Source organism: Phyllostomus discolor, chromosome 4, assembly GCF_004126475.2.
Source record: "Phyllostomus discolor isolate MPI-MPIP mPhyDis1 chromosome 4, mPhyDis1.pri.v3, whole genome shotgun sequence".
Classification (NCBI taxonomy): domain Eukaryota; kingdom Metazoa; phylum Chordata; class Mammalia; order Chiroptera; family Phyllostomidae; genus Phyllostomus; species Phyllostomus discolor.
The window spans coordinates 112,708,757-112,721,499 of record NC_040906.2 but is presented as its reverse complement, the minus strand read 5'-3'; the positions used below and the strand labels follow the sequence as shown (position 1 = coordinate 112,721,499).

The 12,743-nt window shown below is 39.9% G+C and overlaps 1 protein-coding gene across 3 annotated transcripts in view; it reads left to right on the top strand.

Moving 5' to 3' along the window:
• The window catches only part of KIF6 (kinesin family member 6), a 413,362-nt gene that overhangs the window by 258,153 nt on the left and 142,466 nt on the right, over positions 1-12,743 (top strand). The gene's annotated exons all lie outside the window — the stretch shown is intronic.

The following is a 12,743-nucleotide window of genomic DNA, read 5'->3' as shown; positions in this document are numbered from 1 at the left end:
CCTGAGGTGGCCTGGCCTGTGCATGAGGAAGTAGTAATACCTTTATATATAAAGGCCCAGTCCTTACCATAGGTGATGCAGCTTAGTGCAGAGAAAATTCACAACGAGATTCACAGAACAAGTGGCTCTCAGTAACTGCTTAACTTCAGTAATACTGACCAATTTGCACATATATGTGGGACTCCTGAAATCCATTAATTCTATCAGTCAATCAACATGGACCTTCTCTTGACCAGTCAAGAGACTGGTCCCAGGTTCCAGGTCCTCAATGTGGCATTGGCCTGTCTACGTTTTTCTCTTCTCCTGCTGCTGCATCTCCCACCAGTTTCTTTCCCTGGACTTCCTTTGCAGGAGTCCACTCCATACCCTCCTCCACCTCCTGCCTTGCTGTTTATTCAAGCAGACTATTCACTCCTGGCCCTGCCTTCCCACAGTGCTTTTGTGATCCTTTATCAGACCATGCCTTTCATTTTTACTGAACCACAATCTTGAATGTGAGAATTAATTTATTCAGCATAGGAAGCCTCTACTTTCAGTCTTACACCAGGTACCAGCTGCTCAATAAATATCTCTGGATCTAATTATTTATTACGCATCTGTGTAGACTAGACTCTATAAACAAAAGAAGTAAGTTGAAAATGTGGTCCTACAACATAGGAGGGGAGATGAGGTAGAAATGCACAGATGCACATGTAGAGTAGTGTGCAATGAGCATAAAATAAATGTTAGCAGCAGCAATTACTTTTAAATCACTTTTGAAAGTGTTCTCCGGGCTCCAACCCTCATCTTCATTACACTTGTCACACATTACTGAAGTCATCTGTTTACATGTGTGTAGGGCCCCCCACACACAGTGACTTGAAGAACACAGAGTATGACTGATTCATTTGTTTTTTATCCCTGGTTTCTGGCCCTCAGTTCACAATTCAATAAGTATTTTTTGGAATAAATAGAACAGGTAGTCACAGAGAAATGTCACTTTTCTTTAATAAAAATGAGTTTATTTTGTCTTATAATTAACAAAATAATTTTAAGCATATTTTATGATACACTATTACAGTTGTCCCATTTTGTTCTCCCCTTTATCCCTCTCAACCCTATTCTCCCCTTCCCTCCAGCATTCCTCCCTTAGTTCATGCCCATGGGTCATACATGCAAGTTCTTTGGCCTCTCCATTTCCTATGCTATTCTTAACCTACCCCTATTTTGTACCTACCAGTTATGCCTCTTATTCTCTGTACCTTTCCCCCATCTTCCACTCCTCCCCACTAATAATGCTCCACATGATCTCCATTTTTGTGATTCTGTTCCTGTTCTAGTTGTTTGCTTAGTTTGTTTTATTTTTATCTTTTTTAGGATCAGTTGTGAGTTTGTTGTCATTTTAGTGTTCATAGTTTTGATCTTCATTTTCTTAGGTAAGTCCCTTTAACATTTCAAGTAATAAGGGCTTAGTGGTGATGAACTCCTTTAACTCGACCTTATCTGGGAAGCACTTTATCTGCCCTTCCATTCTAAATGATAGTTTTGCTGGATAGAGTAATCTTGGTCCTTGCGTTTCATGTATTAGTATACTTCTTCCCAGCCCCTTCTTGCCTGCAAAGTTTCTTTTGAGAAATCAGCTGATAGTTTTATGAGAACTCCTTTGTAGGTAACTATTTCCTTTTCTCTTGCTGCTTTTAAGATTCTCTCCTTATCTTTAATCTTGGGTAATATAATTATGATGTGTCTTGGTGCATTCCTCTTTGGCTCCAACTTCTTTGGGATTCTCTGTGCTTCCTGGACTTGTATATATATTTCCTTCACCAGATTGGGGAAGTTTTCTTTCATTGTTTTTTTCAAGTAAGTGTTCAATTTCTTGCTCTTTCTCTTTTCCTTCTGTCATTCCTATGATTTGGATGTTGGAACGTTTAAAGTTGTCCCTGAGGTTCCTCAGTCTCTCCTCACTTTTTTGAATTCTTGTTTCTTCATTATTTTCTGGTTGAATATTTATTTCTTCCTTCTGTTTCAAGTCATTGACTTGAATCCCGGTTTCCTTCCCTTCACTGTTGGTTCCCTGTATATTTTTCTTTATTTCACTTTGTATAACCTTCACTTCTTCCTTTATTTTGCATCTGTAGTCAGCCATTTTTGTGAGCAACCTGATTACCAGTGTTTTGAACTCTTCATCTGATAGGTTGGCTATCTCCTCATTGTTTAGTTCTTTTTCTGGAGTTTCGATCTATTCTTTTGTTTGAGCCATATTTGTTTGTCTTGGTGTACCTTTTATGTTGTAAGGGGTAGAGCTTTAGGTATTCACCAGGGCAGGGCAACCTACTTCACTGAGTTTTGTGGCTGTATGTGGGGGAGGGGTTGGAGAGGGAACAATGCTGCTTGCTCAGCTCTTGCCTGCTTTCAGTCACTTCCCCTGTTACCCATAAGCAAATTGTACCCTCCTGGTGCTGATTCCTGCGTCGGAGGGTTTGTGTACGTTCTTGGACCTTGTGGGCCCCTCCAATAGACTCTTCTTTAGGACTGGCAGTTTCTTTTGGTGATGCAACCCCCACAGATTTTTACAGCCAGAGGTTTTGAAACTTTCTTTTTCTAGCCCTGGAACCCTAGGTTGCGTGGTCTCTTGCTCCCCAGTTGTTCCTCCCAGTTTATCAACACACAAATATAGGACCACCTAGTCTGCCAGGAGTTGCCTTGACAGATGTCCTCTCTGCCCCAACTGCCCATCTCTGTCCCTCCTACTTGTCTGGATGAATGTTTCTTCTTTAACTCCTTGGTTGTTGGATTTCCATACAGATGGATTTTCTGACAGTTCTGGTTGTTTTTTGTTTTTAAATCGGTTGTTATCCTTCTTTTGGTTGTGCGAGGAAGCAAAGTGTTTCTACCTACGCTGCCATCTTGGCCAGGAGCCTTAGCCCAAAATATCACTTTTAGATACTTTGTCTTCCATCAGAGCCTGTCTTGTTTCATTTATTGATTCTGAAATGCTATTAGAATTTTTCACTTTTTCCCTTTTTTCTTTGGGCTGACATCTTAGATATACAGTAACAGTCCTTGAGATTTTCCTCTGGGTCCTGGACAAAGGCCTCAAAGAGCAGCAAAACATTGAAGTACTCATGCCCTTATGTTAGGGTCCAAGCTTAGATCTCTTTCAGATGCTTCAGATGCACTAGTTTAAACCCTGTCCTGTATCTATGGATTTCAAATTGTTATTGTGAGTGAAAGATTGTCTTTTGAAGTGTGAGCAGAGAAAACTTGGCATGTCAGACAAAGGTGCACCCCAGTGTGATGACTCATAATGTGATGTGACAGGTGGGACATCTTTAAAAATCACTACTTCCTCATAAACCCAGCTTCGGGAATCAAATGTGGAACTGGGCAGGGGTTGTGTGTGGCAGAGATGGAGAAAGGAGCATCAGGAAAACAGCAGGTGGTGGGGGGATCCTGATGCAAACAAGAAAGGTCTTGGGCACTATTAATTCTGGGTTATTCACTCAGTTTGTGTGCTAGCCAAATATTTTCTGCTTGCTTCTCCTTCAGACTGCCTATGCTTTACCTGTTTGATCCCCTTTTCTTTCTTCCCCAGAAGGATAAACAGAAAGTCAGAGAGAAAGGAAAAAATATCTCAATTTGGTTGACTATTTTATGAGAAACGCAGTTTCTTTTGCAGAGGAGCATAGGGAAGGGCTGGAAGAAAAAGACTGTTATCTAAAAATCAAGGTTTTAGATCATTTGTTATTTTGATTAACCTTACGTTTTCATTTACCTAAAAAAAAAAGAAAGAAAGAAAAGAAAAGAAATTCAGAAAGCAATGGAGAAACCAAGGGAGGGAGAGAAGAGACCTAATTTGGTACAGAGACCCTGACCAAGCAACAAGCCATTTTTTTTCTCCAGGGGTCAGCTTCCTTAACTGTAATATAGGAGTGAGAGGACAAATCTACAAAAACTGTGCCCCCCACCCCCGCCACTGTGAGCCACAAGGGACTTCTATAATGGACTGTGATGCTCTCTTCCAATGAATCCAACCTGGCTTCAAAATCCATCTCAGCAGGACTCCAAGGAATCACTACTAGTAGATAGAAGGGAGTCAGCACTCAGGCTGAAACCTGCTGGTGGCTCCCAGCACTAGCTCTAAAGACTGGTTTGGAGCTGGTATGATTAAGTGGTTTTCATAGAACTATCTAGTAAATCAGGAGAGACAAAATAAGGCCCCAGTATGTGGCTTTGTCAGGCTCCTTTCAGCTTCATTTCTCCTCAGATTCCACCCAGAAATCAGCTCTGGTGTCTGTGCAGACTGTCATTAGCTGGAGTTTCAGGCCTGGGCTCCCTTGTTTTTCTGTTGTTTCTGTGTGTTCCCACATGAAAATAGCATAGCCCACAAACATAGCATGTTTGATTGCCTGCCTGTTAGTTGTATGAATTTTATGGAATTCCAGTCTCTGGCAGCATATTTGCCAGCTGTTTGCTTTATTCTGTCTTCAGTCAAAGAGAAGCCACTGTTAGATGAGCAAAGGGTGAGAGCAATTGTCAGTAAGACACTCCATGGTGCACTGGTACCTCAAAGGCCTTTCCTAACAGCTCTGCTCTAGCTAACCTGTGGCCCCAAAAGAAAAGCCTACCCCAAAAGGGGAAGCACAAAGTCCTCCACCTGCTCATGAAGTTCCCCCTTCCTCATGAGAGAATGAGAGCTGAGCCCAGCCCAGAACATAAGCTCCCATCTAGCCAGGGACTGGTCAGGAGCCGTGGCCCCACTGAGGAGCAGGGAGACAGAAAGCCTCCAGGAAAAGGAGGAGGCAGACCTGAAACTCAGGTTAGAACCCTGCTTCCATACCCTGTATGTTGTAAAACAATTTCATCAAATAGTGTCAGGGATCTAAGAAAATAATGTGAATGGGGACCCTCCTTGATATTTTTAATAGTTCTGTTGATGGAGATTACCGTATTTTTCAGACCGTAAGATGCACCTAGGTTTTAGAGGAGGAAAATAGGGGGAAAATTTTTGAAGCAGTAAAATATTTCATAACATAAATAACATAATATTTCACCAATGTAAATATAAACATAACTCAACAGCAGCATTAACAACCATTATTCCTCCCAAATTTGAGGGGAGAAAAGTACGTCTTATAGTCTGAAAAATATGGTAACTGCTTAAAATGAGAGCACTTGGAAAATTGGGTTACCTGCAAACTCTCCATCACTGGTTCTTTTCTGTTGTTACTTTGTGGGTGGAGGGATGTTTGTTTGAATGACAGGTCAAGAAGAAACAACTCTAACATATGTTCAGCATTTAACGGTCTAGTTCATTCACCTGTGTTCATTTTGTCACTTCCTCCCCAGAGCACATGTATATGTTATTTCCATATTCACTACCCACCCATTTCATAGGTGAGGAGGAGCCAGGAGAAGTTGAATGACTTGCCCAAAATCACACAATGCTTGAAAAGAGGCCAGAGCTTTGATCAATTCTTTGAATCCCAAACTGGTGCCCTTTCAGAGATTTGTTTCTTAACTCATTGCAAAATTAGTTTATAAATTATGGAATTCGGGCATTGAAAAGTGCAAGGGAAGAAATATTACTTCCACATTCATCAACAGAACCATTATAAAACTGTTTTGTGATCATGTGAAGTCACAGCAGTTGTCCTGGATCCAAACTTGGGGATAAATGAGCATCAGTACCTCTGGTGATTTCCCAGTGACTATGCCACCAGGCAATGGGTGCACTGTAAGGCAGCTCAACTGAAGTTAGGGTTGGAACCACTCTTTAAAATTTGCCACATACTCAGAGATAAGCTTGTCCTGTCAAAATTCACAAACCACATATAACAACACACAGCTCTAACCAAGCACTCACTTAGTCCCACCGCGTGCCCACAGTTCCCAGAGGAGCCGTGAGACCAAAAAAGAGGAGAAGCCAGCAGACCACAGCCCTTTCACGGGAAGAACTGACAGTCCAGCTCACATTGTTATGCTTCTGTGATCAGTTTTCACCCCCATGGAATAGGCAAGACTCTGGCTTTATAAAATATAAAGTTTGTAAGATGTACTTCATTATGCAAATAAAGAAGGGAAATTTTTCAGGTGCTTACTATGTGCCAGTTACCTTAGTTACTGGACAGCTGCAATCAAAGAGAATTCTTAACTATGAAAGAAATTTGCTTTAAGACTTTGTTAACCCCAAAATGGGTAATATCTTTATTAACTATTTTACCTACTTAGAATTACCTACTATACATTATGGCTTATATATAACCAAAGATTTTAAAATATTTCAAACTCTTAAAAATAACTGTCTTTAAACATTCTCATGTCAAAGATCCCCTCCTTCAGTTGTTACCTGTTTTCAGATATTAGCTTTTCTGTAGAGTCACACAGAAACACTATGAAACCTTTTAGGAAATATACATCTATTTTATTTCCAGGATTGGATTTTCCAAAGGCCAAATAAAGAACAGAAGTGGGTGATATTATCATGATTCCTGTATCAAAACTCAAATGAATTTTCCACCAAGAAAAACTGTTTATTGAAAAGGATGCGTCTTAAGTTTTCTATCATACTTGGGTTACCAAATTAATCAGTGAAGCTCTTGAGCAAAGGAAAAACTACAGCTACAAGTCAAGTTAGAGATAAATATATCTAGTGTTCTAACCCTGATTTCTATTATATCTTTGACCCATACATCAAGCAGAGTCATTTATCCTATACTACCAGGGAATGAAGATTTTTCAGAAAAGAAAATTTTGCAAAAAACTGAACTTTATCTCTTTTTTATTTTAAATAATTTTTATTAATATCATTCTAGAAATCAATTGTAAAGAGAATACAACATTATACAAAGTTTAGTCTCTTCCTGATATTTAGGGCCCTATGTCTTAAACTCAGTATCATCAAGTAAGCAGTGGTAGGTCTGGAGAACTCAAGGCAACTGAATGAACATGCAGCTGGTCTTCCTAGATTGTCTATTAAATTGGAGAATGTGTAAGGGAAGTGTGAACTTCAGGGATCTTTAAAGGTTTTGTCACACACACAACGAAATTATCAAAATCTTATTTTTCTACATGTCAATTTGTATCCTTTTCATTTTTTGTGAATGTTTAGAAAGTACCATTTTTATGCTCAGTAAGTGATTGGAAAATGTGCAACATACTTATTATTGGAGATTCTGGGGACATTGGCACTGCAGTTGCATGAAAACAAAAGCTGCCTGATGAGTTTATCAGAGACGGTGTGAATCACTGTGGCCTACTTGGCAAGGACTCACCTACAGAAGCAGAAAGCCTGGAATGTTCGATTTCTCAGCAAGGCCAAGAAAGCCCAGGCAGCTACTTTTTAAAGCTAGAGTGTCAGTTTAGAACATGTATGTGCATGTGTGTGCATGTTACTTGTTATTTTTGCTTTTCGCTTTGCATTATGAAAAAGCCCTACACAGCAGTTTGATTTCCTACTGCGTTTGAGACCAACCATAGATTTTGTTTATATCATGGGTCTATGTTTAGTGTCTCAATAATACAAAAGGCAAAAATACCAACAATTAATCTTTTGGGGTCATTTATCATTTACCATTTTTAGGGTAGCAATTTTTGAACTATATTGTTACCTAGGTCCTGAAAGTTTCTGGTTAGAGGGGGAAAAAACGCCTTCATTTAAAAAGAGAAGAAGCCCGTCATGAAAACTGAGCAGGGACAGACAGGGAGAGGGAGGACAGACAAACTGCAGGGTCCTGGGGACCAAGAGAACAGAATTCGGGATTAGTTGATAGTTTCAAATAAGGTTAAGGACTACAGAGAGACTACTGCAGGGTTTCTGGTCCCACAATTAAAACGTTTGCAAGTCACCACTCTGCCTGTCCTAACAATAGTAAAAAGATAAACAAACTGAAAAACACAACTCTTCTTAGATCCATGAAAGAAGTGAGGTCACAAGGCAAACCACTGCCTCCAAAATTAAAGAGACCAACAAGCAAATACAGAGAACCATAACTTAACTGAAGCAGAAACCCACAGGAACCAGTGGTAGGGAAACCCGAAGTGTGATTGATGAATTGCTTGAGGTTCAGTGCAGCCAACTCTGAGAGTTAAGAGCTCCAAGGAGTTTTTATGGGGGGGGCACACTTTTGTGAGTTTTATTTCCAAGTGCTCTACCATATTCTTACAGTAAATATCAGAGAAAAATCCCCTGATGTATCTGGCAATGGGAGGGGAAAAGGGATGTTTGGAAACATACCTGATCACTCTGTTCCTCTTAACAAGGTCTGTCCTCAGGAGAAACTGTATAACCAGAACCTAACCTGCTGGGGTTTCATCAGAGCCCCACTGCCCTGGGTGAAGGAAAATACCCAACCCAGCCCCTTCTAGCCTTCCATGTGGGAAAAGTGAAATACCCCACTCGAGTCCACTCTAGCCATCCTGTCCCCCATAAGGGATGGGCAGAGGCAGGAAATGAGAAGTATGTGTGAAGGTCACAGTCCAAAGGCAGAGGCTCACTAAAAAACTGAGATCTAATCACAGTAGTACAGAGTGTTTTCCCTCTCCCTACAACTTACCACCACATTACTAAAGGCCTAATTATAGCAGTTCTTTCTACCCAGTTCATTATGCCTAGCTATCAAGAAAAAAATTACAATACATACAAAAAAAAAAAAAGGTTTGAAGAGACAGACCAAAACTAGACACAGATATTGCAGGGATATTGGAATATCAAATCAGGAATTTGAAACAGCTATGATGAATACACTGAAGGCGCTCATAGATAAAGTAGACATCATTCAAGAAGAAATGGGCAATGTAAGCAGATAAATGGAAATTCTAAAACTGAAAAGTGAAAGAAATAGAACAGAATACCCAAGAAGAGTAAGACAGGTTACAAATGGTGTAACATATGTGTAACAGGAATACCAGAATGAGAAAAGAGAAAGGAACACAGAAATTATTTGAAACAGTAATGACTCAGAATCGCCCACAAAGTAGTGTCAGACACCAAACCACAGATCCTAGAAGCTCAGAAGAAAAAGAAACAAACAAGTAAAACCTAGAAATTAATAAGTTAAAACAATGTTGCAGGATGCAGAGTTAACATACAAAAAGTCAATATCTTTCCTATATGCCACACATAAACAAATACAATTTTAAATTAAAAACATAATACCACAATGAGGGAATTCTGGCCAAGATGGAGGCAAAGGTAGAAACCCTTTGCTTCCTAGCAGAACCAAAAGGAGGATAACAATCTGTCTAAAATCAATAAACAACCAGAAGCACCAGAAAAATCAAACTGCATGGAGCTGTGACAACCAAGGAATTAAAGAAAAAGTCAACCAGAGCAACCAGACTGGTAAGGTGGCAGACTGCACAGGCTTGCTCAGAAAAACCACAGTTAAGCAGCAGACTTTAGGGGTGGGGCTGGCTGCAGTGAGGCGGCGTAGGAGAAGCTGATTTAAGGGAAAACAGAGACTCAGAGTTGACTGTGGACTACGGCAGTTGCAGCAGTGGGAGAAACTCCCAGCCTCACATGATAGTCCATTGGAAAATGCACTAGAGACAAGCAGGCAAGCTGCATTGTTCCCTGTCTGGCCCCTCCCCCACAGTGCAGCAAAGAGGGTTGCCCTGCCCTGCTGAATACCTAAGACCATGCCCCCTTACAATTTCTGGCCCAAATGAAAGAACAGAGCAAAACCTCAGAAAGAGAATTAAGTGAGGAGGAGATAGCCAACCTATCTAATGGAGAATTTAAGCCCTGGTAATCAAAATGCTCACAGATCTGATTAAGCTTGGTCAAAAAAAATGAAAAAACAAATGAAAGATAGCCAAAATGAAATGAAGCAAAATATTCAGGGAACCAACAGTGACATGAAGGAAACCAGGACTCAAAGCAATGATTTGGAACAAAAGGAAAAAATAAACATCCAACTGGTACAGAATGAAGAAACAAGAATTCAAAAAAGTGAAGAGAGACTAACAAAACTCTGGGACAACCTGAAATGTTCCAATATCTGAATTATAGGGGTGCAAGAAGGAAAAGAGCAAGCACAAGAAATTGAAAACTTATTTGAACAAATAATGAAGGAAAACTTCCCCAATCTGGTGAAGAAAATAGACTTCCAGGAAGTTCAGGAAGCCCAGAGAGTCCCAAAGAAGTTGGACCCAAAGAAGAACACACCAAGGCACATCATCATTAAGTTACCCAACATTAAAGATAAAGAGAGAATCCTAAAAGAAGCAAGAGGAAAGGAGATAGTTATCTACAAAGGAGTGCCCATAAGACTATCAGCCAATTTCTCAAAAGAAACCTTGCAGGCAAGAAGGGGCTGGAAAGAAGTATTTGAAGTCATGAAAGGCAAGAACCTACATCTAAGATTACTCTATCCAGCAAAGCTATCATTTAGAATGGAAGGGCAGATAAAGTGCTTCCCAAATAAGGTCAAGTTAAAGGAGTTCATCACCACCAAGCCATTATTATATGAAATGTTAAAGCGAATTTTCTAAGAAAGAGAAGATCAAAAATATGAACAGTAAAATGAGAACAAACTCACAACTATCAACATATGAACCTAAAAGAAAAGAAAAACAACAAAAACTAAAACTAAAGAAACTAGAACAGGAACAGAATCAGAGAAATGGACATCACATGAAGGGATTGCAGTGGGGAGGGGGAAGGGAGGAATTGGGGGGAGGTACAGGGACATAATTAGTAGGCATAAAATAGGAGCGATAAAAAAATGGTATAGGAAGCAGAGAACTCAAAGAACTTATCCATACAACCCATGAACATGAACTAAGAGGGGGATGCTGGAGGGTTGGGGTAGCAGGGTAGAGGAGGGATAAAGGAGAAAAATTGTGAAAACTGTAACAGCGTAATCAATACAAATACTTAAAAAAATAAATTGGGGCCATTCAAAAAAATAAATAAATAAAAAATAAAAACACAATATCATTAGCATCCAAAACTATGATACACTTAAAAATCTAACAAAATATAAGATTTTTATGAGGAAGGCTACAAAACTCTCATGAAATAAATAGAACTAAAAAAATGAAAAGGTATTTCATGTACATGGATAGGAAGACTCAACATTGTACAGATGTCAGTACTTCCAAAATTGATCTACAGATTCAATGCAATACCTATCAAAATCCAAAAAACTTATTTTGTGTATGTAGTTAAACTAAAGTTTATATTGAGAGGCAAAAGACCAAGAATAGTCAACACAATATTGAAGAAGAACAAAGCTCAAAGACTGACACTACTCAACGTCAAGACTTACTTCAAGAGCTACAGTAATCAAGACAGTGTAGTATTGGTGAAAGAATAAACAAATAGATTAATGAAAAAGAATAGGAAACTCAGAAACAAACTTGTATAAATAGAGTCAATTGATGTTTGACAAAGGAGGAAAGACAATACAATGGGGAAAAGATAGTCTTTTCAACAAATGGTGCTAAAACAATTGGACATACATATGTGAGAAAATGATATCTAGACAGAAATCTTACACTCTTCACAAAAATTAACTCAAAATGGATCACAGACCTAAATGTAAAAGACAAAACTATAAAACTCCTAGAAGATAACATAGAAGAAAATCCAGTGACCTAGGGTTTGATGATGGCTTCTTAGGTACAACAGAGCTGATAAACTAGACTTCTAAAATTAAAAACTTCTGCCCTCTAAAATACACTGTCAAGAATATAAAAAGAGAAGCCACAGACTAGGAGAAAATATTTGTGACGACACACTTGATAAAAGACTGTTATTCAAAATATACAAAGAATTAAAACTTAACAATTAGGAAGCAAATAACCCAATTAAAAAATGGACCAAAAGCTTCCAGTCAAGATTGTGTTGTAGGTAAACATGCTATTCACATTCTCCCACAATTACGTCAAAATGACAGTGAAACCACAGAACAACCATTACTCAAAACTGCCTGAAATCTAGCTAGACAGAAGTCCTATGACTAAGGATAGAAAAAGGAAACCACATTGAGACTGGTAGGAGTGGAGATGTGGAATGGACTGGTCCCACACCTGTGTGTGGTGGATAAAAATTGGGAGAGTCACCCCTGAGCAGCAAGGGGTCCCAGCCCCACACCAGGCCCTCTCGCACAGGGTTCCAGTGCCACAAAGAGAAGTACCCATAACTTCTGGCTGTAAAAATCAGTGGTAGTTGTGTCTGAATGAGACAAAGGGTTCTAAAGTCCCAGGCATTCCTCTTAAAGGGCCCATGCATGGACTCACTTCCTCTGTGCTCCAGCACTGGGGCAGCAGCTCAAAAGACACCAAAGACATACAGCTTCAAGGTGAGGGCTATCAGCTTTCTCCCAGACAGAAGTGCTGGCAGAGGCCATTTTTCCTTTTCTGAGCCATCCCCCCCCACCAACCCAACAGAGCCATTAGGCAGGCACCATACCAACCTGGATAACAGTGTTCCCCTGCCCTGGTGATTCCCTGAGGTCCCCATTCAACCTGTTTCCAGCAATTATACATACAAATGGCCTGTCTTGGCTCAGGCTTCAGACTTTCTTAAAATCTCTCAAACAAGCAGCATCATTGTGCCCCATATCTCTCACTAACTGGCTCCAGGCCCAGAATTAATGGCAGCTGGTCATTAATGGGAAGCTGTTTCACAGCTCAGCCTTTCCTGGGAATCTCCAGGCCCAGTACAGGTGACAGCCATCTGTAGATTACTTTGGAGCTGATGCCAGGTGACCCTGGGCAGGACATAAGTAGTGACTAACCTTGTCCTGCACATCCTG